At 35.9% G+C, this 25,508-nt stretch overlaps 1 long non-coding RNA gene across 1 annotated transcript; it reads right to left on the reverse strand.

Annotated features, from left to right (window-relative positions):
* Positions 1-5,671: 5,671 nt before the first annotated feature.
* On the reverse strand, positions 5,672-19,430 carry LOC142340928 (uncharacterized). The gene is made up of 2 exons (XR_012759096.1): positions 19,102-19,430; positions 5,672-7,159 (listed from the first exon to the last, which is right to left on the reverse strand). It is a non-coding gene; the product is annotated as an uncharacterized LOC142340928 (long non-coding RNA).
* Between the last annotated feature and the right edge of the window lie 6,078 nt (positions 19,431-25,508).

Here is a 25,508-nt window from a genome sequence, read left to right on the forward strand (position 1 = left end):
GTATCGTAACTGATTATGTTCGTGTTTGCTCCCGTATCGATGAGAAAGGCTAACTTCGTGTCATTCAACTCGCCCGAAACGAGAATGCTGTATGGTTCTTTTCCTTGCTCAAGCAACTCACGCATTTGGTCTGTTGTGGATGTTTTCGTAACCAGGGACTCGTCCAACTGATGATACATCCTTAACTGATTGGACTGCGCTCCTTCGTTATTGGTGGCAACCGCCGTTTGGGTTTTATTTTTGTTTTTGTGTATTCGGCCGGGATAAACCCTTCCCTCCGGAATTCTCCGGTAGGCCCGGCCCTTTCTAGTTTAAGGGACTATTGGCAAGTAGCGGACACTCTCTCTTGAAGTGATCCGAACTTCCACAATGGAAACAGCCTGTACCACCTTGTCGTCGTTGTTGGCCAGGGTTGTATTGTCCCTGCGGTCGAGAAGCCGACGCAAATCCCTGTCCGTATCGACTATCTGGAGGGTACGGATTGAACAACTGCTTTCCAGTGTACTGAGGTGCATGAGCTTGCTCTGCGGGGGGTCCCGGTATGACAGACGAGACAAACTTACTCATCATCGAAGATATATTTGACATAAACTTTTCCTGACTGTCAACAAGTTTGTCAATCTTTGTCCCAAGCGCATCATTGGTCAGAGGCATTTGTGCAATTGAGGTACCCTGAACACCTCTTGACACTTGTGAAGGCAAAGGTTGAGCTACCACCGGAGGAGACGAAGTTGCCTCTGCCATAGTCCTTATTGCAGATATTCTTTTCCGCTGTCGAAATCGTGAACCTTTCGTAATGGCTTCAAGACTCAGCGCTATGTTTACAGCTTTGTCGAATGTCTGTGGATCCTCTCGAAGGAGCAATTCATAAATATCGGAGTCGAACAAACCATCAATAAATTGTTCTCTGTTCATGTCATCTCGGGACAAAGCGTTCATGTGTGTATGTGCGATATCACCCAATGCCCTTACTCTTCTTGAAAACTCACGCGTTTCCTCCTTGTCACCTTGCATGGGTGCCTTGAACTCCGCTCTAGCCGTACGTTAATCTCTGTAAGGCGACATTCTTGGGTCTAAGTACTCAAAAACCCTCGCTAGTGTAGGCTGCAAATTCCTTCCCCACTTGTCTCGTAAATCTGGCAGGCATGGCGGTGAACTCATCAAGCGCCCACGATGTTAAACAAGTTGGAAGGGCCCGAATCGCTGTGATATCGTCCCATCCATTGGTGTCAGCGAGCCAGAGAAAGTGCTGCTTCCACTGGATCCACGTCGAGTGTTTTTTCGAAGGGTACCGATCTGGCCTCAGCGTGCCCGGTCCAAAAACCCCGCGGCCATTGTCTGGAGCATCGTCATCCGCGTCTTCGTCGCCTCTGTCCAGTGCGAGAGGATCGTTAGGTAGATCGTCTCCGTTTTCGCTCATTTCGGAGAACTTCACCACTTAGTGGATAAAAAAAATAATCTTACAGAAAATTACAAGGAGCGATGCCCACCCAGGAGCGCCACTGTCATCTTCCGAATTTCTAACTAGGCCAACAGTGAGGGGGATCTGTCGCCCAGAAGATCGAACAAATAAAATTAAAACCAACACCGAAGGTTTAAAAGAAAATGATGAAGCAAGCGCTACCTTGTCTCTTTTCTGAGTTTTTCCCCTCGTCCACTCTTGCAGGCTGTTAAAAGTGCTTTGTTAAAAGATGTTAAATTGAATAGAGAACACCAGCACAAATGTAGAATCCACAGTAAATAGATGCAACTCTCAATCAACTAATACCTTGAGACAATTTCAACTGCAAAATCTTCTATAAGTTCAAAATTTTATCGTGATTCACTCGAAATATATTTAAACAAGTTGCTCACAGTTTCCTAACTGGTCTTGCAACTTTACTGACTGTTTTAAGTATAGTCCCACTAAACCAACTGCTCACTGGCTCAGTATTTTTCTCTCTCTCTCTCCAACTTATAAACGATAAGCTGGTTACAACTTTTTTATTTGTCTAACTTTATCTTATCTTAATTAAATACACTTTTAGAACTTAAGGAAACACCATAATTCATTCTGACTGATTGATACATCCGCAGGAGGGGTTCCCTTTACTAAACAAACAGATTAACTTCAAAGTCCGCGGTCCCTATCGCCCTTATTTGCGCACACAAATTTGGCGCCAAGTCAATTTTATTGCTTTTGTTATTCAAAGATTACTGGTCTCCATGGGTAAATATATTGCTAATTCATGCTTGCTAAAGCTAAAATAATGGATTGGTGTGCTTTTCCCAGCATTCCGTGCAATTCCCCAAACAAAAAATAGTCAGAAACCAAAATTTCCGAAAAACCCAAAACTTTGACCTCTAGAGGTCAATTAGAGGTCAATAGTCGAAGTTGAAGGGTCAATTTGGTAAAAATAACTATTGGCGCAGAAAGTCCTACCATAGTTACACCTACCCACCAATTTTTATCACCTAACTCCTAATACAACACGAGCAATGACTGCGCACACTTTTCAGCGACCTCCCGGATGACCCCAAATTTCCAAACTTAATAACTTGCGGAGTAGTGGTCAAAACGTCTTCGGGTAAAGTTTTCTAGTAACTATAGGGTGCCACCAACTTGCCTGCCAAGTGTCATGACCAATGAATCAGCCGTTGCGGGTCGTTTGCAATTTAAAAATTTTTAACGAGTCGTCGGTGCCGAAACCCGAAAAATCCGAATTCGGCAAAATTGACCGGGGTGGTTATTTTTTGTCACTAACTGTCTCAGGTTATCAAATTAAAACTATTTCAAACTCATTCGGCCGCTGAAAAGGGCCAATTTCCAGTTTTCGGCACTCGGGTCGTCCCGAAGCACAGACTTCCGGTCGGAATTTGGGAATGAAAAAATCACCAATCGAAAGCCCTTGAAAAGTTACACTAAACCTCCAAAAATCATAGGGCTACTACCAATACTCCACGAGCAGTTCAAATTTTACGTTCCGCAGCAGCGGCGTGCGCTAGTACCGTGCAGGTTGGTGTGGGGTCAAATCCGACATCAAAATCGGATTCCCCGTACCCAAATTAGTCTATCCCCCAAATTTCAGGTCAAACCGACGTCAACTTTTCGAAAAAATACCATTTCAATTTAGGTGCTAACTACCTTCCTGTGATAACTACCAATATACTCAAAAATCGCCATTTTACATCCTAAACCCTTCCCAATATCATGCAAAAACATTAATTCATACGTGCAGGTCAATACAACTGATTAATCGCCTTATTTCTGACTCAAACATTCATATTTCACAGTAAAATACCTAAAAACCTTCAAATCACACTACTTCCGGTGTTAATAGCTGGAGGGTGGGTGGTCGGATTCGCCTGAAAATTATTCTCGCAATAGAGGACTACTAGGGGTACCTCCCCATCATTGACCAGTTATCAACCAATAACTCCTTCCCATCCCGGGGGGTCGGACAACTTTTTACCGGTGGGGTATTTGGAAAACTGATAAATTGCCTTTCTATTTACTTTAAGTCAACAAAACTCTACTTAACTAACTCATTCTGTCTTACTTTGCATACAGTTTTAAGTCATATACAATTTCAGTTGAAATGGATAGTCAAATCTACTTTGAAATCGTTCATTATCTTAAATCTGTTCTTTATCCGAGAAATTCTACGTGGATTTACAGGAAAGAACTCCGTAATCGATGCAAAAATTATTATCTTTCAAAGGGGTTTTATTGCGAGTGGGTTCAGGACTCACGGTTCTACACCGGGGTAACGCAAAAAACAAGCTTACAGAACTGCACAGGAAAAACGATCATCCCTCCAGAGAAAATCTGGAATCTCTGGCGCGACAAACGTTTAGTGTCCGCGACCTACGAAAATCGTGCCAAAAAATCGTAAAAGAGTGTCTCGATTGCGACAGTGAAACTCTATTTCGCTGTACTCGTGGTCCTATGAAGTTTCTATCCGAAGTGGAACTAAATCGGGTTTGCCGGGAGCTTGGCCTAGAACAAGGACAGCGTCATTGCTACGAGCTATTTGAAAGGTAAGCTCTTGTATCCCAAATTCACTCTGGCTAAATTAAATTTAATAATCTTGGGGTTTTTAGTTGTCCCGAGTTCGATACTGCACAGTATGATCCCGTTACATTAGATGTTGCCCACCCCAAATTCAGTTGCGTGGCCTCCTGTCTATCAACCATTATCACTGGAGATCGCACTCAGGCTGGAAAAATCGAACAACTTTTTGTTAGTTTACGGAATGGACCAAACAAGCATTTATTTAAATGTCCTGGCAAAACCCCCCAGACCCGAGGAATCGAAGATATGGAGTACATAAACACTACCGACTTACGATTATTCGCCCGCCATTGTCGCTTAAACATATATGTGTACTACGATCTCGAGGGTGGGGAACAGCCTTATTATCTAAAACTGGCTGGAAAACATAAAGGAGTTCAAAATGGTGGGATATTCTTGAAATTTCAAGTGGTAGAGGGTGTGCAACACTGTCTCCTAATATATCGATGCGAATTGAAATCAACGAGCGGGTAATAAGTTTTTATTTTACTTAATACAGATATATACAATAAGAATTTAGTTTTTCTGGGTCTTGGCTTGCTCCCTGGCGAGCATTTTCTCCACCGCCAAGGCCATTTTTGGGTCCTTTTTCCAGATATCCTCTGTATTTATTCCGCCAGTAGCGGCCATCTTGGTTTTGCTCTTTTTTGGGGCCGGTTTTGCTTTTTCTTAACGTAATTTTCCTTTCAGTACTGGTGCAGATGTGCCAGCTTCTACATGCGAGGGCTCAAATAAGGACGAGGGAGGTGATGCGGGCACGGAAATCTCTGATCCTGACGAACTTGATTGAGTTTTCCCTCTCAATTTACGAACAATTTTTCTAGTTTGCTTTGTTCTGGCCATTTAGTTTAAGCTACTTCGTTTAATAACCTTGACTTGTGCTCTTATTCAATTATTTACTAGTTCACTGTCGCCTGTTTGTCTCATCAATCTAATCTGACAGCCTTTCATTGTTCAACCTCAACCAATTCGTTATGCCTTTATCCGGTTTGTGACTTTGCTTACTTTTGTGCATATTTGTTTTAATAAGAATTTGGGGCACCATGTGTTTGCTTTCAAGAGAGTACTTAAATTTGTTCAATTTAGCTTTGGTGTTATTATCTTAATTAGATTGTCCTAATTGCGAGCTTTATAAAGAGCCTACATACACATACTTTCGCCGCTTATAACTAACTATACTCAATTTCATGTTCGCTACAATAGTAATCGCAAGAGATTGAAAAGTTTTTCCATTTTATAAATTAATCTTTCATGAAACTACCCAGAGCTCTTAACTTTTGGTAATTTCATGAAAGATCAACTTGAAAACTTAAAAAAAAAACTATTCATTCTTTTGCAATTACTATTGTAATTTTTCTATAAGTTGTGACACGCGAATTTCTTCTGCAAATCTTTTTCTCAAAATAATCCAAAAAAATAATCCAAATTCGTTTTCCACAGCTGAATGGTGACGGTTCTATTTTTCTATTGTCGCGAGTTGCAACTGCTCCTAATCTGAACCCCAGGTAATAATACTCTTAGGAATTAAAATGACAGATTATGAACAAAACTTCGCATATGAGGCTTGCAGCGGCAGGTTCCAATCAGATGATTACAGTTCAGAGAGGACGAATACGACCAGTTTATAAAATAAATTTTTCAAATAATTACTCCATATGATCGTTAGCAAAATGTTTGATTCAGTTACGGCAATAATCATAATCATAAAAAAAGCAAAAAATCAAGAGAAAACAGGTCTGTACTAGTACATCATTTCAACAATACATAACTCTGTAATAAAACACAAGCACATATAAGCACAGCACCTACAACAGATGACACAGTTAGAGGCTGAGACAGAAACATGACTTGGAATAAGTAACCCAGAAGAATAATCAACAGTTTTAATGATGTCGAAACAGACGCTGATGATAACTGCGACCCAGTTACAATCAAAATAGCCCCAATTGCATATATTACACTTCCAATCACAGACTGAGCTCGTAAACTTTTCACACACATTTCAAAAGGCGCGTTTTCTGCAGTTGATATCCCATACAGACCGTAAACTAAAGGCCCGGCGAAATAACTCAGATGACTCATGGCTACCGGAAGGTGTTTAAATTTTTGCAGCCCACAATAATAAAACGAGCCCGAAATTCCGGACAACGCTGCAAAACCAACTCCAGTAGCGTGTGTAACGTCAATGTTCAAGGCCAGTAAGTTTTTGGGTTGACAGATTATGAACGTTCCTATGAGACCCAGGAAACCAGCTACAACTGTAAACAATCTTGGAGTCTTTTTAACAAGGAAGCTTTCAATCAGAACGTTGCCGATAAAATGAACTGCTAAAGCCACGGCTCTAGCATCCCCCATAGATGTATACCCAATAGATACAAACGCAAAGTGAGCATGACCACCGCTGAAAACAATTCCTAAGAGCATAACCAGAATTAAGTCTAGAAGGTGACTCTTTGTACAACTCCGAACATTAATAACATCAACACCGCCTGTTCTTGTTTCCTGGAATTCCTCGGAAGTATTTTGCTGATCGTCTGAGTAGTTTTTTAAGTAAATATTTCCATTGCTTTGATTTTGAATTGGTTTTGGCGACGTTCCAGTGCTCTGCAGGCAAAATAAAGGAACACATAATACTGTTCCAATAAACCCGACCAAGAATGAGAATTCTCTGTCGACGCTGTGACTCAGTTTCAGCATCAAATAGCCACTCGCTACAAAAAATGAGGATATAAAACATGCAACTACAGCTCCGTAGCTTTTCCGTTTCGCCGAGTTATCTCTTGAGGAAAGAATCGTTTTAATGTCACGTAAAAACGAGCCCATTGCAGTCGCACGTTGTGAATAATGTGAAAGTAGTAACCAGAAATGAGGTAGTTTGGGTAAAATGCGAAATTTGACTTAACCGCGCGTCCAAATTAGGTCAACTGTAAATTGGCTTTCAAACACTATAAATGCCAACTATATATTTTATTAAAGTAGGCCGCGCCAAGAAAAACTAAAAATTTTCTCAACTGGAAGTTTCAAAAACCGGCCAATAAGATGTCTGAAGACAAGCAAAAATATATGAAAACTCGCAGCAAATTTCAAAATTATTTCAGGAATAATCTGTAAATGGTGGAAAACAATTAAACATTTTCAGTCGCTTCCGATTAATTCAGATTAACGTAAAGAAATTTTTTCGTTGTTTATTATTTAAATGAATTCCGTTTCGTCAATTGGAATTCTACTGTGCAGCTATAAACAGCAGAAAGAGCAGCGTCTCTTCATGCAAAGCGTTGCTACAGAAAGCATTAAAAATATAAGAATATATAGTATTCAAGGACAAATGGTTGTGTGTTTCCCAGTATTTAAAATATCTCCTTTGCGTTTTGCTTAATTTGACGAACTCTGAATGGATAGGAACAGCTATAGTACGTGCTTAGTAGACTAAGAAAAAATTACCACATTTAACAGAAGACTTAATTTACATCAAAAAGTTTTTCCTTTCAAAATGAATGCAATGAAAAACAAATTGTTTCATTCCGAAGCATGAAAAAATAAAGCAATTCAGTTTATCCCATTAGAAAAATTGCAAACACGTAAAGAAACACAACGCTATTCGAAGTTGCCGCTTTCCCAAATTTAAACTTAATAATTGTTCTAATATTGTTCTTCTAATTGTTCTATTGTTAGTGGTGAAGGTCATAAAAAACTCTTAAATTGCTTGAGGTGCGTTTACCGCAATAAAGCCTATCAACACCAACTCCTCAAAACATTAACGGCCGTCACAGTTTGAGCGGATCTTTGAGGACAATTTTGTAGGAAATCAAATGATAATGAGCAAACTAAACAAGAAAACGTATTCACATTGCAATTGCTGAATCTGCTGATTGAAAATTTTTTCAGCTTGTGGGCAATTTCTTGTGGGCAATATATATATATATATATATATATATATATACATACATATATATATATATATATATATATATATATATATATATATATATAGCAAAAAAACAGCAAAAGTTCCATTCGCGGGAACAAGTTGTTGTACAACTGCTGTCAGCGCAATTAAAACAAAATTTTCGGAAATATCCTCCCGGATATCTAAATACTACTGGAAAATTGATAACAATTCTAACTCGTCCATCCTCGAACTCTTGTTGCAGTGTGAAATATTTTGCAAACTACCGTAAGTATTAAATGACATCGATTTTTACAATCCGCTCATAATATTCCTTTTGCGCCCAATATATTATTCTTCAGTGTTTGTTTCGCTATCACCTATCCTGCAAAAAAATAATTTTGCTCTCTTATAAGGTGTCAAAAAACAAGGTCAGAGATATTATTTTTATAAAACTTGGGACAAAATGATAAGCTTGATGAACTTTTAAATAAAGCAACATCCGAAGATGACCTAAATAGCTTGAAAAATTTTGTGTTGCAACTAATATGCATTAATGAAAAATTACAACGCACTTTTTTGCTTCATAAAAAGACTCATGAAGATAATTGCATTGAACGATAATGAAATTATATTGACGCTGATACGTACTTGGTCGAGACACCCGGAACGAATTTCAAGTCTTGGTCAGTACTTCTCCAGTGAAATACACGTCTTGAATTGACAAATCAGTACTGATCACGTCTTATCTCACGTCATAAGACTTGTGACGACATGTCAAGACTTGCTCAAGAATTGTCAAGTCTAAATCAAGTCTTGACCAAGACTTGACTCAAGACTTGGCAAGACTTAAGACTCGATTTAAGACGTGCCGGATCAACAACATTACATGATCAGAGCTCTGATACAGTACTGATACAAGACTTGCAATTTCATTGAATCAGTAATGTTTAAGACTTGACGTTCAATCTGGGATTTCTTCAATTATCAATACATTATCTAGAAGTACTCTATCTGCAATTACACTGTCAATGAATTTTTCGGGTCTATATACAGTCGAGGCTCTCGCCAAAGTCAAAAAAGAAGTTGGTTTTTTCATGGAACATTTCGGTCTTTTCATGAATAATTTTGGTCGGGGACGTCTTTTCATGAGTTCAAATCGAGACTGGGTCAAATATTTCTGATCAAAAAACAGAAACACGGAGTATTTAAAGCCACTACTAATAAGGAAAACAGATGTCGCAAGCTAAGAGACCTATTTTGAGGTGACAAAAAGCTGAGTTTTAGCAAATGCGAAAATAGCCTTTCTATTTACTCTTTATATCCAACAATTTATGAAAATTTCACAGTATTGAAAATTGGCTCTTCTTCAAAAACCATTATCCTGAAAAGGCTCTACTATAAGCAAAAAAAGAAGGAGCAGTATGCAAATAGTTTTTGCATTTTTTTGCATTGTATTTTTCGTGTCCAGTTTATGACTCTTGGAAATATCTACAAAAGAAAAGCTACTTGTTAAACTGCTTATCTGAGTAGTTAGTCAATTGAGCCACAACTGACTTCTGCTTGATTGATTAAGGCTATTGCGGTACGATTGCTAAACTTCCGAAATTGAACTACAATCTCAGTTTTGAAATTGATTTTTCAGGACGCGAATGACTACGCTGTTCCTTGAGCTTAGATATGAAAATCTGTTGGCTCAATGAAAATTCCAACTTAACAATTTGAGCGTAAATGAGAGAATAAAATTAAAAATGAAACAAAATTAAGATTCAAAGAAGTCAAAAGAGATCACATGCAATTAATACACAAGAAATGAAGTTATATTTGTTTATGCACGTGAATAGACAGTTTCCTGTCTTTAACCTGAGCAAACAATGATTGAAACTCAAACGACCGATGAAATGGGTTTAATGAAATGAGTCAAATAAACAGATAAACAGCCCTTGAAAATGGAAAAACTAAAACAAGAACTAAATACGGTAATGGATATTTTAATGGCAAATACTCAGTCCGTTTGGCATTTCCGCTGTTGAGCAATTAGTAATGTTTTATAAATTGAAATCAGACAATTTGTACTTATTGACCGGTTAAATATTAGGAAAGTGTTAATATATCAAATGCTTATATGAAGTATAATGAGTTTTTGCTCAGCTTCTAGATCAGTCATCTCTCTCTTCTCTCTCTCTCTCTCTCAGTTCGAAAAATTGGATTTGGATCAATTGTCCAACGCTCATTAGGGTTTCTTGGAGACACTGTGCCTATAAATGTTGTATCGGATACAGGAATTTTTGTCGAATAGCCATGTGTAGCCTTTTGCTGCGCCAAATGGAGGATGTGTCCAAATCAAAGGTTTCGCTAATTTGGACAGAACGGTTTTCTTCCCTACGTATTGGTTTTATTTGTTTATTTGTGGCGCGGATGGGCCCGACGAAGATAGTTGTGTGGGAGGAGCTGCGATTGCTTGGGCAGGACTGAAGTGAAATATTTGGGTTAAATCTGGTCGGTTTTTAAAAGCCTCATCGTGCTTTGGATTACATTTGGGATTCTCATTTTTAAAGCCCTTGCCACATTATTGGTAGTTGAAATACCTGTTCGACCTGATGATGTGACGTTGACGTCATCAGGCTGTTTCCTTGATCGCTTAATCTTTTTGCTACCAAGGTCGTTTCTTAACAGATCCTTCTTATGATTCAGGATCCTTTGCTCTAATGTTTTCTCGCTAACTTTTGTCGGCCTTCTTTCAGCGTAATGAGACGGTTCTGTTTCTCGCTCGTTTTTTGTTCTAAAGTTAGCGATATCCGAGTTGCGTATTCGTACTTCGGGCTCATTTGGCCCTTTTATGCTTCTGGTTTTCGGGTTGATTTTTCTAACTCTGCTCCCGGAGGGCCAAAAAATTATACAGCCCGTCTAAATTCTTCCTTTGTTGATTTGCGGCATGAAATTTGCGAGCAGTTTTCACATGTATGCTCCTTTCACTTCGCGGTATTGGAAGAGATATACTTTTTGACCACATTAATCTTTTCTCTTTTTCCTTCATTTTCTGTTGCTCCTCATGAGCACGGCCATTTGCCGCGCAATTGACTCTTTCTATTTCCATATCAGAGCTTATTCCAGTATCTTCCTGGTTTTGTAGCTTCGTCTAAATAATAGTTGATTAGTTTATTATATTTTAAATTTTTACTATTTGATTTCGTTGAAATATTGGAAACTGGAGTATTGCATTTTCTACCAAAATGTGCTTCAAACTGTAAAACTTTCTTTGTTTTTTGTTTATTTATTCTTTGATGTTGAAAGATTGCATGTATTGCATGTTGTAGATTGAACTTTTTTAAATGTGCTTTCATATATTATAATTGTCGTTTAATAGTTTAGATGAGAACTTCAACAAGGCCTATTGCTCTATGGTCATGTGCGGGAGCATATATTACTTCAATTTTTTAAGCAGAATTCTTCAAATTCTTTGCCTGTTAAACATCTAGCTTGGTCTAATCTAATTGTTCCAATTACTCCGTGATTATATTCGTGTGTATTTAAGATTTTAATTAATTTTGGACTGGATGCTTTATTTACTATTTCTATTGTAGGTTATTTTGAGTAGCGATCGATGCCTGTTAAGAAATTTTGTTCTATAAAGTCCCTCTGTTTTTCATTCACCAAAAACTATATGGAGTTTGTAATTCGGTTCAATACAGTCAGGTAATGGTGACTATTTTCTATGCGGAATCCCTGTTTTTAATTTTATGCCAATTTCCGTGCAACCCATGCACTCACTAGCCTTAGCTAGTATGTCTTGGTGACTATGTGGCCACCATATAGTTTGAGCCAGGAAAGCATAGCGAAACTCCCTAGATGGCTGGAATGGATGTCTTCTAGCACAGAATCCTTAATAGCATCCTTCGGAATAGTCTTGCTCTCGTCGTTCCACAAACACCCGTGTTTAACACTCATATCGCGCTAAGAAGAGGAATTATAGACACTTGAGTCTTTGAGCCTCTCTTCATAGTTGTTGATCACGCAGTCCCTTTGTTTCTTTTAGACTGGCATCCTTCCCCGTTTGGATGGCTCTTAACTTCTTGCTGAAGATGCGGTTTATTGTTCCCGAGAGCTTTTGATCATCCGCAGTGTCCTCTGCACTTGTTGAAGGCGTTGTCTCCGTTTTGGAAGAGTTTGTCACTGGCCATGTATTTTTGGCTAACTTATCCGAGAGGGTTACTCGGGATTTAATGGGTGTTGATTTTTCAGTTTTTCCTTGTGACATTTTCGAGGTAAAGTTTTTGGAATGAGTATCAGAGTGATATTGATTGTAGACTAATTTTGGGCAAAAAGCGACATATTTTGGTTGTTTGGTATTTACAGAAAGCATTTTTGAGTTTCGCGCCTATTTTGGAGATTTTATGGCAATTATTTGTTTTGTTATCAAATATGGGTCTTGTTGGGTTTAATGGTTTAGATTGTTTCATTCTTTACTGTCTGAATTTTCGCAAAGCCTTTGCAGCAAAGTTGTTAATGGAATTCGGTTTATGTAATGGCAGATTAATTAATGCAAAGTTGGTTTAATATTTGAGGAATGCGTTTGCGACGCAATTTGCGTTTTTAAGTGAGGAGTACAATGGACTTATATGATAGTGTAAGTTGCAATTCAATTGGCAATGAAGTATTAGAATGTATTAAAAGCGATGCATTTGACATATTCTGAATTTGTAATTTTTCGTTTTTGATAGTGTTTGCGGTGCTAATGGCGGAAATGGTTTCGGTATGAGTGAATGCGACTTTAGAATGCTATTAAGTTCATGTGATGGTTTGGTTTAAGTTCTATAAAGTGTTTAAATGAGTCATGGATATTGGATATTGTTGTCACCACAAAATGTTCATCTTATGACATAGTTTTCTTTGCTTCTGCTTTTGTTTACTTGTGTTTTTGAAGACCTACCCTTGAATAATCCCCTGCTTTTTGAAACACAGCTGGCATATCTGTGAGGCCGCAAAATCCAGTTGTAAATCTGTATGTACCTTTAGATTCTACACAACTGATGTTAAAATTACAATGTCGTACAGTGTCATTCTGTGATTGTAGTTGACTTTTTGTATATTTAAGGTCCATGTTTAAAAAATAGGCCTGTTGATCGTTTTGTGTGTTGGTTAAAGGTTGTGAATTGGAGTCTATCAACATTTCCTTATTAGGCAATTGATATTTGTTTTTATGAACTGATTTGTTAAGGATTTTAGAATCTAATGATACTTTTATTGATTGACCGTTCTGTACTGTAATAACTATTGGTGAAATGAAATTTTCGTCAGAACAACCAGATAATTTTTCGATGTGTCCTTCTTTCTGTAATCGATCTAACTCATCGCAGACTCCAGGTTGTAGGTTAATTGGAACGCGACGACTTTTGATGCTTTGCTGTAAACTTTCAATAAAACTTTGATTGAACAACATGTGTCTTTGATAGGACAAATCTTGAAATAAGGTCAAGAAACTGCAACGCGATAGTTTGTTTTACTTTGCATGTAAAATTATCAATATTGTTAACACATTTATTCCTTTTTACTTGTTGCAGCACTGCCAGACCAAGACTACTGAAAAGGTCCCTTCCGATGATGAGCTTGTGTTCATCCTTTACAACTGCGAGGCTTGCGTGCTCACATATCCAATCGTTATATCCAATCGTTATAGGTTCAATTGAAAACCTTTGGAGATCTTTCTCACATTTTGATGCGATCCATTGTGCAGATGGTTTACTCTGTGATTACATGATTATCTGGTTACTGTTTTTGTGATTATGCTACAGATACTGCCACACTGCCAGAGTCGATCATCGAGATTGCAGTGATTTTTTGATATTGAGTTTTTTGCATTAAGTGGTTCGAGTTGATTTGTTGCGTCACTAGAGATAGCGGCGACATAGTCATCAGAGTCACTGTCGTAGTTGGAGTCATATACTTGATCGTATGGTTGATAAATGGTTATGTATTTCGCAGATTCTTCATCACCACTTTAGTTGTTGCCGTGTCGATCTGGCTGACATTCGTTTGTTGAGATTTTACCACTTGAGATTGTGATTTCTTTGGTTTTAGGCACTTTATATCAAAATGACCAAGAATTCCGCAATGTTTGCATTTCTTCCCTTTTACGGGACATATTTGACGGTGATTATTACACCAGCATTGACCACAATTTGCGCAAACGCTATTATTTTTGTAGTTTTGGGGAATAGTTGGGTAAAGAATAAAGTCTTTCCGTTGTTGTTGGTAGTTCGTAGTGCGATTACGGCCTTGAAAATTGTTGACCATGTTTACTGATTGGGCATTTTAATTGATCTTTTGCTGATTTTTAGCTCCCATCTCCATGAGAAAAAACTACTTCAAGTGATTTTGTTGGTGACAAGGTTTCTGTATGAAGCTCCTATTGGGTATCAAATCCAAAATATTCAAAGAGAAAGTATCTCGAATTAGTGTTGTTTCCTCATCTCCCAGACTTCAATTTTCTGACCGTTCTATGAGTCTCCCATAAAAACCTTCCACAACGTTTAGAGGAGAAAAAACTGTCATTTGTTATGTATCGTGTTTTTACGAAGTATAACTCCATCACGCGCCAAAGTTCTTTCATTGATTCCTTTTCAATGAGGAAATGCGGGTGTTCACTCCTGAAAATCCTACGACCCTCTGTCCCAATACAGAGGTAGAGGAGTGAAGTTGCCATTTGGTTGCAATGCTCCTAAGGTTTATCGCCGCATAAATTGCCGATTTCGTAAATCTTCTTGCATCTATTTTGCCACGTCACCTTTAAATGTTGATTGCGGTTCTTTCTGTCGCGTTCTTTTTCCTGAGTGTGATTTTCCACTAATTCTTCATGCACAGGATTGGGTGGGTATGTGAGGGCCGTAGGGGGTCCGTTGAGAAGTATCTCTAATTGGATCTCTTCTTTTGATAACAATGCTAATTTCCATTGTTGCGTCCGTTTCTCCCACGAAAGAGGTGTGATGGTTGCTTTTTCCCAGAAAACGTGGATATGCAGAAGAGTCCTTTGTGAATCAGTAGCTGACAGCGCCATCTTATACTGCTTAGCTGAGTATTTAGACAGTTGAGCCCCAATTAACTAGTGTTTGTTTCAATTAGGCAATTTGGGTGCGATTGGCAAACTTCCAAAATTGAATTGCAATCTCACTTTTGAAATTGGTTATTCGCGACGCGAATGACTGCTCTGTTCCATGAGCTTAGATTTGAGAAACAGTTGACTGAATTAAATTACAACTGATCTGTTTGAGCGCAAATGAGAGAATGAAACTTAAATTGAAACAAAATTAGGATTAAAGGAATTTATAAGTGATCACATGTTTTTCATACGGAAAAGAAGAAGTTAATTTTGTTTAGGCACGTGAACAGAAAATTTCCTGTCTGGAACTTGAACAAACGATGATTGCAACTCAAATAATTGATGAAATCGATTAAATGAAATGAACTAAATAAACTGCTCTTGAAAATGGGAAAACTAAAACAAGAACTATATACAGTAATGGATAATTTAATATCAGATATCCAGACCGTATGACTCAGCTTCTAAAAAAGATAATGGTCATAAAATTATTGACAATTCAAAGTTATCCTTACTTTTAAGGTACATGCCGATATCAGACTTTGTCTTATATCAGCAGCTCATATTTTTTCTGTAAATTTCTTACATGGAAACGAAGCTGAGAGATTCCTTCATTTACGATATGGTACTTTTTGTGACCACCGATTTCGAGTTAGTAGGACAAAATCAAATTTTTATTGTGAGATAGATTAGCAGATACGAAACAAATAACAGTTTGAATGCGCTTTTTTTGCAATATTTGCAAAAAATTTTTTAATATTACCAAAACCAAGCTGCCCAACCTTTGATGAATTTGGCTACTGGGATTGGCACAAAAGTTTGGAACTTTGGCCTAATTGTTGGAAAGTTTGGCACTGTGCTGAAGTTTGGAAGAAAGCTTATATAAAGGGAAATTACCCGTTAGATGAAAAACAACGGAAACTGACTTTTCGCCAATTTGTCATCAGCCCAAAAAACTTGAATCCCTCGAAATAACAGATTGATTGATTAATTTCAAGCCTAAGGTTTATCGCCGCATAAATTGCCGATTTCGTAAATCTTCTTGCATCTATTTTGCCACGTCACCTTTAAATGTTGATTGCGGTTCTTTCTGTCGCGTTCTTTTTCCTGAGTGTGATTTTCCACTAATTCTTCATGCACAGGATTGGGTGGGTATGTGAGGGCCGTAGGGGGTCCGTTGAGAAGTATCTCTAATTGGATCTCTTCTTTTGATAACAATGCTAATTTCCATTGTTGCGTCCGTTTCTCCCACGAAAGAGGTGTGATGGTTGCTTTTTCCCAGAAAACGTGGATATGCAGAAGAGTCCTTTGTGAATCAGTAGCTGACAGCGCCATCTTATACTGCTTAGCTGAGTATTTAGACAGTTGAGCCCCAATTAACTAGTGTTTGTTTCAATTAGGCAATTTGGGTGCGATTGGCAAACTTCCAAAATTGAATTGCAATCTCACTTTTGAAATTGGTTATTCGCGACGCGAATGACTGCTCTGTTCCATGAGCTTAGATTTGAGAAACAGTTGACTGAATTAAATTACAACTGATCTGTTTGAGCGCAAATGAGAGAATGAAACTTAAATTGAAACAAAATTAGGATTAAAGGAATTTATAAGTGATCACATGTTTTTCATACGGAAAAGAAGAAGTTAATTTTGTTTAGGCACGTGAACAGAAAATTTCCTGTCTGGAACTTGAACAAACGATGATTGCAACTCAAATAATTGATGAAATCGATTAAATGAAATGAACTAAATAAACTGCTCTTGAAAATGGGAAAACTAAAACAAGAACTATATACAGTAATGGATAATTTAATATCAGATATCCAGACCGTATGACTCAGCTTCTAAAAAAGATAATGGTCATAAAATTATTGACAATTCAAAGTTATCCTTACTTTTAAGGTACATGCCGATATCAGACTTTGTCTTATATCAGCAGCTCATATTTTTTCTGTAAATTTCTTACATGGAAACGAAGCTGAGAGATTCCTTCATTTACGATATGGTACTTTTTGTGACCACCGATTTCGAGTTAGTAGGACAAAATCAAATTTTTATTGTGAGATAGATTAGCAGATACGAAACAAATAACAGTTTGAATGCGCTTTTTTTGCAATATTTGCAAAAAATTTTTTAATATTACCAAAACCAAGCTGCCCAACCTTTGATGAATTTGGCTACTGGGATTGGCACAAAAGTTTGGAACTTTGGCCTAATTGTTGGAAAGTTTGGCACTGTGCTGAAGTTTGGAAGAAAGCTTATAAAAAGGGAAATTACCCGTTAGATGAAAAACAACGGAAACTGACTTTTCGCCAATTTGTCATCAGCCCAAAAAACTTGAATCCCTCGAAATAACAGATTGATTGATTAATTTCAAGCCTAAGGGAAAATTTTGAAAAAATGGTTGTAAAAGTCACTCAGTTTCTTCAGTTTTATGATATTTTTCGTCAAATGGTTCACAAGTGAACTTTGTTCAAACATCTCGTAATCCAAAACAATCCAAAAGCTATCGGATGTAGATTTTTTTATTAGAAAAACTATTATAAAAACCATTGTAGAGCCAAAAAATAGGCAGTCAGACTACTCAGGAGTTAAAAGATAAAAATGACTATCAATCTTGGTGACCCAGTGATTATAATTCTCGAATTCTGCCAAAAAATCAAATTTCAGTTCTTAAATAAAAGTGCTAAACCCGGAAACGAATTCATTCTAATTTTTGACCATTTTAATTTTGGAAAACTGTGTTCATTACTATAGAAAATGAACGATTATAAAAACGTGTCCAATACTTAGGCATCTGATCCGTTCTTTCCTCAGAAATTGATTATCTCATCTTTTTTCATTGTTTGCTGAAAATTTGTACGTTCTCCTTTTGCGTTCTCAAAACAAATAAGCTTTTTCTCTTCCATTTCAAATATTTATAAAAAATATCAAGTTCAGTGTTAAAATGTCGATCAACAACGTTTCTGAACTAAATGTTTCGCAGCTTTGCATCTGAATAAATCGATCATTTTTTGGTTTTTCAGAATAATTGTATGCCACTTCTCTAGTTTTTCCAGAAATGCCTGTAGCTTGGTAATTGTGAAACATTTTGTGTTAGTTCCTTATTATCAGGACCAAAATAATTTTCAGAACTGCTTTTTTAAATCATACTAATTTTTTCTGAAAAATAAATTGTTCTCTGTAATTATGACAATTGATTCTAAAAATTATTTGAATAGAAAGTTAGAATAGTCAAGAAATGAATATGCAGATTTTCAGAATCATAGAATTGATACATTCTTACAAGGAAACGAAGCTGATTTTCTAATTTAACTTGAAGCTTTTTCTAAAACTTTGAAACGTATAGCCTTGCTTGCCGATAACCGAAACTTTCAACCAGCTGGTTTATCAATTGCATATAATCGGTTATCTCAAGGAGTCTCAGTGACTTTAATGAGAGGTTCAGCCACAATGCTGATCGCCAGAGATCCCCTGTTATGAGACTCATTCCTTCGACAACACCCTCAGCCCCACAATGGTTAATTTACAATCGTGGCTCTCCCAATTTTAGTTGCCGAGTTATTGCTGTGCGCGAAATTGTTTGTCACCCAATGAGTGGGGACAATGCTCATTTCTTCTGTTCAACCCCATTTTGTGGGTTGATTATGACGAAATTTTGAAGACCCGATTGTGAGGGTTTCTGGGAACAAATAAAAGGCAAATAATCAATTGCGTGGTCACAATGGTGATTTGTGGTCACAAGGCTGATCGGAAGAAAACTTTCTGAGAATCGACTGAACTTAGAAATGATTTCAACCATGACTTCCCCAACCAAGCATACCTTAAATTTAGTATTTTTGATTAAAAAAAAACTTGAAGCATACTGATTTTGATAGAGAAGTTCTAATTTTATTAGTACTCTTTATTAATACTTTATTAAGTGTCATCAAACGAGAGGTTATCAAATTCTAGCCAAATATATTAAAAAACAAATCGATTATTAATTCTCAGGCACCAAACTTGGTCTGAATATTTTCACCGACACTTTTGTAATCAAATTTCGGGATAATATTAATCATCGCTCACTTCTGATGTAATTTTTAGTTGTAAAAAGCAACCAGTGACGCGCAATAGTATCAGATAATCGGAAAAAAAATCGTAGCCCAAAACTCAATAAGTTAATTCTGAAGAGCTCTTCGGAAATATATCGAGATGGCTGACTTAAAAAATGCATAAGAGATGTAATATTACAATTTGAATAATAGTTTTCGTTTTATAACTTATACTGAAGTAAGCTAATGAAGTGAACGTAAACTCTTGATGATCACTAGTTCGGATTTTCAACTCTTTTTAAATGATAATGTTTGGTGTCCACAAGCCGTGACCAATTTGTTTTGTGACACTTATAAACTCTGCCTAGCTATCAAGTTCAATTTAAACAATCGTTTAATATGATTGACAATGAACTCAACTATGCCTTCAATAAATTTGAGAAAGCGTGAACAAACATTGGGTAGATGGGTTAAACTTGTACTTAAGTTTATCCTGCGCCCGATGAATGGGATCAGACAGAGACGATAAAGTTGAAGCTAACAAAGTGTCAACAGAAATTGTATCGTCTCACCTACCTGTACAAATTTCTACAGATTAGAGGCGCCATTTCAATGACATCGATGAATATCAAAGTTCAAACATATAGTGTACATTGACGGAACAAGTAAAACTCGTATTATTACAATTTCAAATAAGTCTTCAAAGTGAATTCGTGTTATCAATAATTCAAACCTCCTGAACTTGAACTAGCATTCCATGATGACCTTTTAGTGCGACAACCATTGACAAATGTCAAAAGAACATTGTCAGACGTTTGGAAAACGTAAATTTAGCTTAGTTGTTTATCCCAACTTTTCAGTTCCTAATGTGGGACTGTCACATTTAATATGCGAGTAAATTTACTCAGATAAATCAGAGCATTTCGTTTGCTACGTAAATATATGGAAGAAATCATTGGAAATTGGATTTAAATTTCGCTTTTGTCTTCGCCGAAAATCAAAATTTCACTCTTAACATCGGAAACTTCCAATGCGACCTTTGTGGGGTTACATAACTATTGTGAACATATCTTTCATGCTCAAAAAATAGAAATAGTATAATAAAAATAGATAATAAATAAAAAAAAATAGAAGTTTTTGAGGAAAGGGTACTGCTAATGCCGCTTTAAAAAAACAGTTTTTCTTAAATTTAGCTGTTTTAAGAATTTAGCAGGTTTTAATCTGTTTTCTTGCCGCAAATTTTTGTCTGTTTTGTTGGGCTCCGGAAAAATGTCCTAATTAATTGTGATTTTTCAAAAAATGCATCCTATTTTTGTTCCGACCCACATTACTGGGGGAGGAAATATATGCTCAACTGTTTTTTTTGTTTAGTGAGTTTTTTTCAATCGATATATTTATTTTTTAGACCTCTGAGTTCTATCATTAGAAAATAGTCAAGCGTAGATTATCTTTTATAAGAATTTTTTCGAAATGCCCGTTTTAGGAGGCGTTATTGAAATTTAAAATTTTTTTCAAAATTTTTGTAATTTTTGTAATCTGCATGAAACTTTCAATCAATTTTTGCTGAAATGTGACAAAAATTTGCAAGATAGTCGTATAATACGTTTTAAGATTTTTGAAAATATAGCATATTTTTCCTTTCTCACAAAAAATGGCAACAAATATGTTTCTCTAGCCCTCATTATCCAATTTTATCGGTATTTGAGACATTAGGAATTACACAACTATCGTCTAACATTTGAAGACTATTTCTACCTCTGTCTCCGATGAAAGTGTTCTGGAACCTACAATTTAGCGGCATTTCTCTAATTTTGATCGGGTTTTTTTAATCAAAAATGCGTAATTTCTTTCAGATATATGAAGAATTTCGTTCGCCGAAAACTTTTTTGCTCTGTTATTTGGTATAATGCCCTCTATTAACAGCCCCACAGTGATAGCGAAGTCAGTTCAGTTCAAAAATCCAATTCAGTTCTTAAAGAAAAAGTGATAAACCCGAAAACATATTCATTCTAATTTTTAACCGTTTCAGTTTCGGAAAACCGTGTTCTTTACTATAAAAAATGAACGATTATAAAAATGTGTCTCCAATACTTAGGCATCTGATCCGTTCTTTCCTCAGAAGTTGATTCTCTCATCTTTTTCCATTGTTTGCTGAAAATTGTTATGTTCTCCTTTTAGCTGTTTTAAGAAGTTAGCAGGTTTTAATCTGTTTTCTTGCAGCAAATTTTCGTCTTTTTTGTTGGGCCCCGGAAAAAAATGTCCTAATTAATTGTGATTTTTCACAAAATGTATCCTATTTTTGTTCCGACCCATATTACTGGGGGAGGAAATATATGCTCAACTGTTTTTTTTGTTTAGTGAGTTTTTGTCCATCGATATTTTTATCTTATAGACCTGTGAACACTCTCATTACAAAACTGGTCAATCGTAGAATATCAGTTTAAAAAAATCTTCGAAATTCCCGTTTTAGGAGGCGTTTTTGAAATTTAAAATTTTGTGAACATTAGGCTCACTTCCGTAGTTTTAGTCAAATTTTTCGTAATTTTTGTATTCTGCGTGATTTTTTCAATCAATTCTAAAGCTAAAATGTGACAAAATATTGAACGATAGTCTTATTATACGTCTTAAAATTTTTGAAAATATAGCATATTTTTCTTTTTTCACAAAAAATAACAACAAATATGTTTCTCTAGCCCTCATTATCCAATTTTATCGGTATTTCAGACATTAGGAATTACGCAACCATCGTCTAACATTTGAAGACTATTTCTACCTCTGGTTCCGATGAAAGTGTTCTGGAACCTACAATTTAGCGGCGTTTCTCTAATTTTTATCGGGTATTTATCAAAATGCGTTTTTTCTTTCTGACATATTAAGAATTTCGTTCGTCAAAAACCTTTATCGCTCTGTTATTTGATATAATGCCCTCTATCAACAGCCCCACAATGAAAGCGAAGCCAGTTCTGGTCTCACATTTGGTTTTTGCAGCGAAAAATTGATGGATTGACTTCTGTCTCTTTCCGTTTCATAATGTTTTTGCAATTGTTTTCATCTTTTTACAGACAAGTGTTCTTTTTATTAGTGAGCTTAAAATGAATGGAAATTCTACGTATGGTGGCTTGAGGCCAAAATAATAAATTCTAAGTTATCTGAGTATAGTTTATGGCAGTATTGCTCTCAAAAGTGTTCTTGCAATTTGGTTGTTCATTGACAGCACTTTTTGTTATTGTTGTAGTCATAAGATTAAAATCAGTATTTCAAAGCTCGTATTTGCTACGTAGGAAGCCACTATATAAACTGCTTAACTCTTGCAGTTGATACCTAATGAGTTTTCACTTCTATAAATTTTTAATTATTCAAATTCCTCATTTTTGCAAATAGATTTATTGTCTATTTAGATACTTCGGTAAATTTTTGAACCATTGTTTGTTTTATCAGACAAGCAGCAGCAGCGAGATTAGTTTTCGGTCTTATTGTATAATTTTCCAATTCAAAAAGTTTTCGGATTGTTATGGGGCGTTTTTTTCTAAAAATGTTTTTTTTTGTTAATTATAGACCAGAATCATTTCAAATCACAATTCATTTGTTGCCGAGTCAGATGAATTTCAATGAACTTACATTGTAACTTCAGTGAAAACCGTATAATTTTTTCGGCTTCAAAACTGTGTTTGCGCGATAATGTTTCAAAATTATTGACTAGCGCCTGCACTAGTTGATTTTAGTAGTTTTTGGACTACATATAAATTTCATTATATCTAATAGACAGTAACTTGGAAAACATGTTTTATGCTATTTGAATCCTAGGGTTTTGATGATATTTATGATTTTTACTCGAAAAAATTGTTTAAAAAATGTTTCCTTTCTGTCAGCTTGTAAGGCAACTGATAGGTCTAGTTCTCTTTCACGTGCTTCAGAAGTTAAGTTTAAATGCTGTTTTATCGCCAAATTTTTTTGTTTTGAATTTAAACCTAAATCATCCATTTTTTTTTTGAGTTTTAGACGTATTCCAATTGCTGAATTTTGAGGTTCTTTCTTACAGTCATGTCATATTATCGCATTACTGAAAAGTCACATATTTCCTTTCTGTGATTGAAAGAAGGCGGAATTGAATTTATTCAACGCTTTTGTGAACAATGTGTAATTCCAAAGCTTGCAACTCTGCTTTCTAGCAATAATCGAGTTTTTCGACTTTTTTATTTGTCCTATTTGTTTTCGTAAGGCATTTTTTGATAATCATGGTCTCAATTAGGTTTTATCTGACGCTTTTTTGATAAACGTTTGTTGTTATGCGTTTTTAAAAATAGTTAGATATTGAGTTTTGGCTGTAATTATGACGGGTTATTTTTTGCATATTGATGTCTGCCTTGTCTTCTAGTCTCTTTAATAGCAGTTATCATCGGCCATCCAACGAGTCACTATTTAATCTTTTCGTGGCTTGAATTCAGAGTGATCATTTAAATGGATACACCAAGTCTTTTTGGACAATTGGACTGAAAGCTGTTAAGGACAATAGATTCAGCATATTCCTAAAATTCAGAAAAACCGTTGTTTCGTCTGTTCTGAATTAAATTGGCAATATTTTTTTCTTTTCACGGCTAAAAGTCCTATTTTGATTTCTCATTCAGATCGTTTGTTTATTGAATGAATTAGAAGTAAAAATAATCGGCGCATTTGAAGCCTTTTTATCTTGTTTATCTCTAAAAAAATAAGATTTTCCTCTTGTTTTTGGCAAATTTTCCAAAAATTGGGTATTCACATATACCTGTAGTTTAGTTTCAATATTTTGACCGGAGCGAACACGTAATTTGTTGCGAAATTGAGATCCTTTACTGTTTAAACAATTTGAAAAAAAATCGATATGCTTTTCGATAACTTTGTGGTTTCTGTGCATTTACAGTGGAAAAATTATACTAAAAGTTAGCTTATCGAATGTTATTTTTATTTCAGTGTTGTTTTCACTTGATGGTTGCTATAATTGGTCACCATTTGGTTAAAAAACTATTTCTATGATTTCTAGGCGGATTTTTCAGAACGCACAGCAGCAAAATAGCCTGCGTATTTTCGAAATAGCTACAAACGAATTTTAGAGACTGTAGATTATAAACAGCAACATTTTCGTACTTCAAATGATGGGAACATTTATTTGAGGGGCTTACACATTTTTCAATCGTTAATGAAAAACATTTATAGTTCATTTATTTTTCTTCGCATTTCGTTATTTTTCACAAAATATTTGAAGATTTTGGAGCCCGAACTATTTTAAATTAGCTCTTAGAAACATTTTCATCAGCACTTTTGTGTGATTGCGAGAAATCTAGGTAATATAAAATTAAGAAACTAGTAATGTCCTTCATTTTAAAGCTTGCAATTTAATTTAATTGAGAAATGCACATGACAGTAGTAAGAGATTATCGAATGCCAGGATTAACCTATCAACCAATCTACTGTTCCGTGGACTGCGGCGTCAAAAAATGTGACATAAAATTGAAGAGTCAGACAACCTAACAACATTGACGGAGGGAACTTTATGGGAACGATTAAAACTGAAAACATGACTCAGAACACAAATATCTGAAAACAAAAAGAGACAAAGAACACGGCTCAAAATCTGATAACTAAGATGAGTTCGATAACACTGTTTCTGTTTTGATTGGTTCTCACATCAGAATCAATCAAAAAATCCATAGAATGAGTATTTAGCGAGCAGAACTCACAAAAGAATGCAAAACTAATATCAAAATCACATGGCAATCCAATCTCTGCCAACAAAAATTCTTTTCTAATATTTGCGATGTCCGTGAAATTCATCTCGGAGGATCATGAATTCCCATTTTTGATTGTTGGTTAGATTATTGACAAGCAACGTAAGAAATACACAACATAAAAACATAACGAACATCAAAGAAAAGAAGAGGATGTAAAAATCAAGGAAAAAACAAAAATGGTCTCAGAAAAAAAATGAGTGAAACAAACATACAAGAAAACTGCGTATAAAATTATTTTTTATCTCTATTCAAGTATACACAAAACAACTATTTTGGAAAGCGCAGGCAATATCTCAAAAAGATTCTAAGACCAGGCAAATTTTATTTTAATTGATTTATTAATTTTTCTTCAGCAGAAATAGTAAAATTCACTCCCTTGCAATCTCGAAATTGCCCTGATTGAGAAAAAGTACATGTACCAATTCGACCATTCCAAAAGTACGTACAAATTTTAAGATTTACTCTTTACCAAAACAGCGTTCAAATGAGAATACCCATATCTTTCTACATGGCACGTATTGATCAAGCAAAGTCGACAAAACAATAAGTGACACCCTCCGGGTATAAAATTCCCACATCTAAACTTTTTCTGTCAAATTAAAATAGTCAAAATTGACAATTTTTCTTGAAAATTTCTAACAATTTTTAATAGCTCACAGTGCAGACAAACTTGTCG

This window comes from Convolutriloba macropyga, chromosome 6 (assembly GCF_964194025.1).
Source record: "Convolutriloba macropyga chromosome 6, txConMacr16.3, whole genome shotgun sequence".
In the NCBI taxonomy this organism is placed as follows: domain Eukaryota; kingdom Metazoa; phylum Xenacoelomorpha; order Acoela; family Convolutidae; genus Convolutriloba; species Convolutriloba macropyga.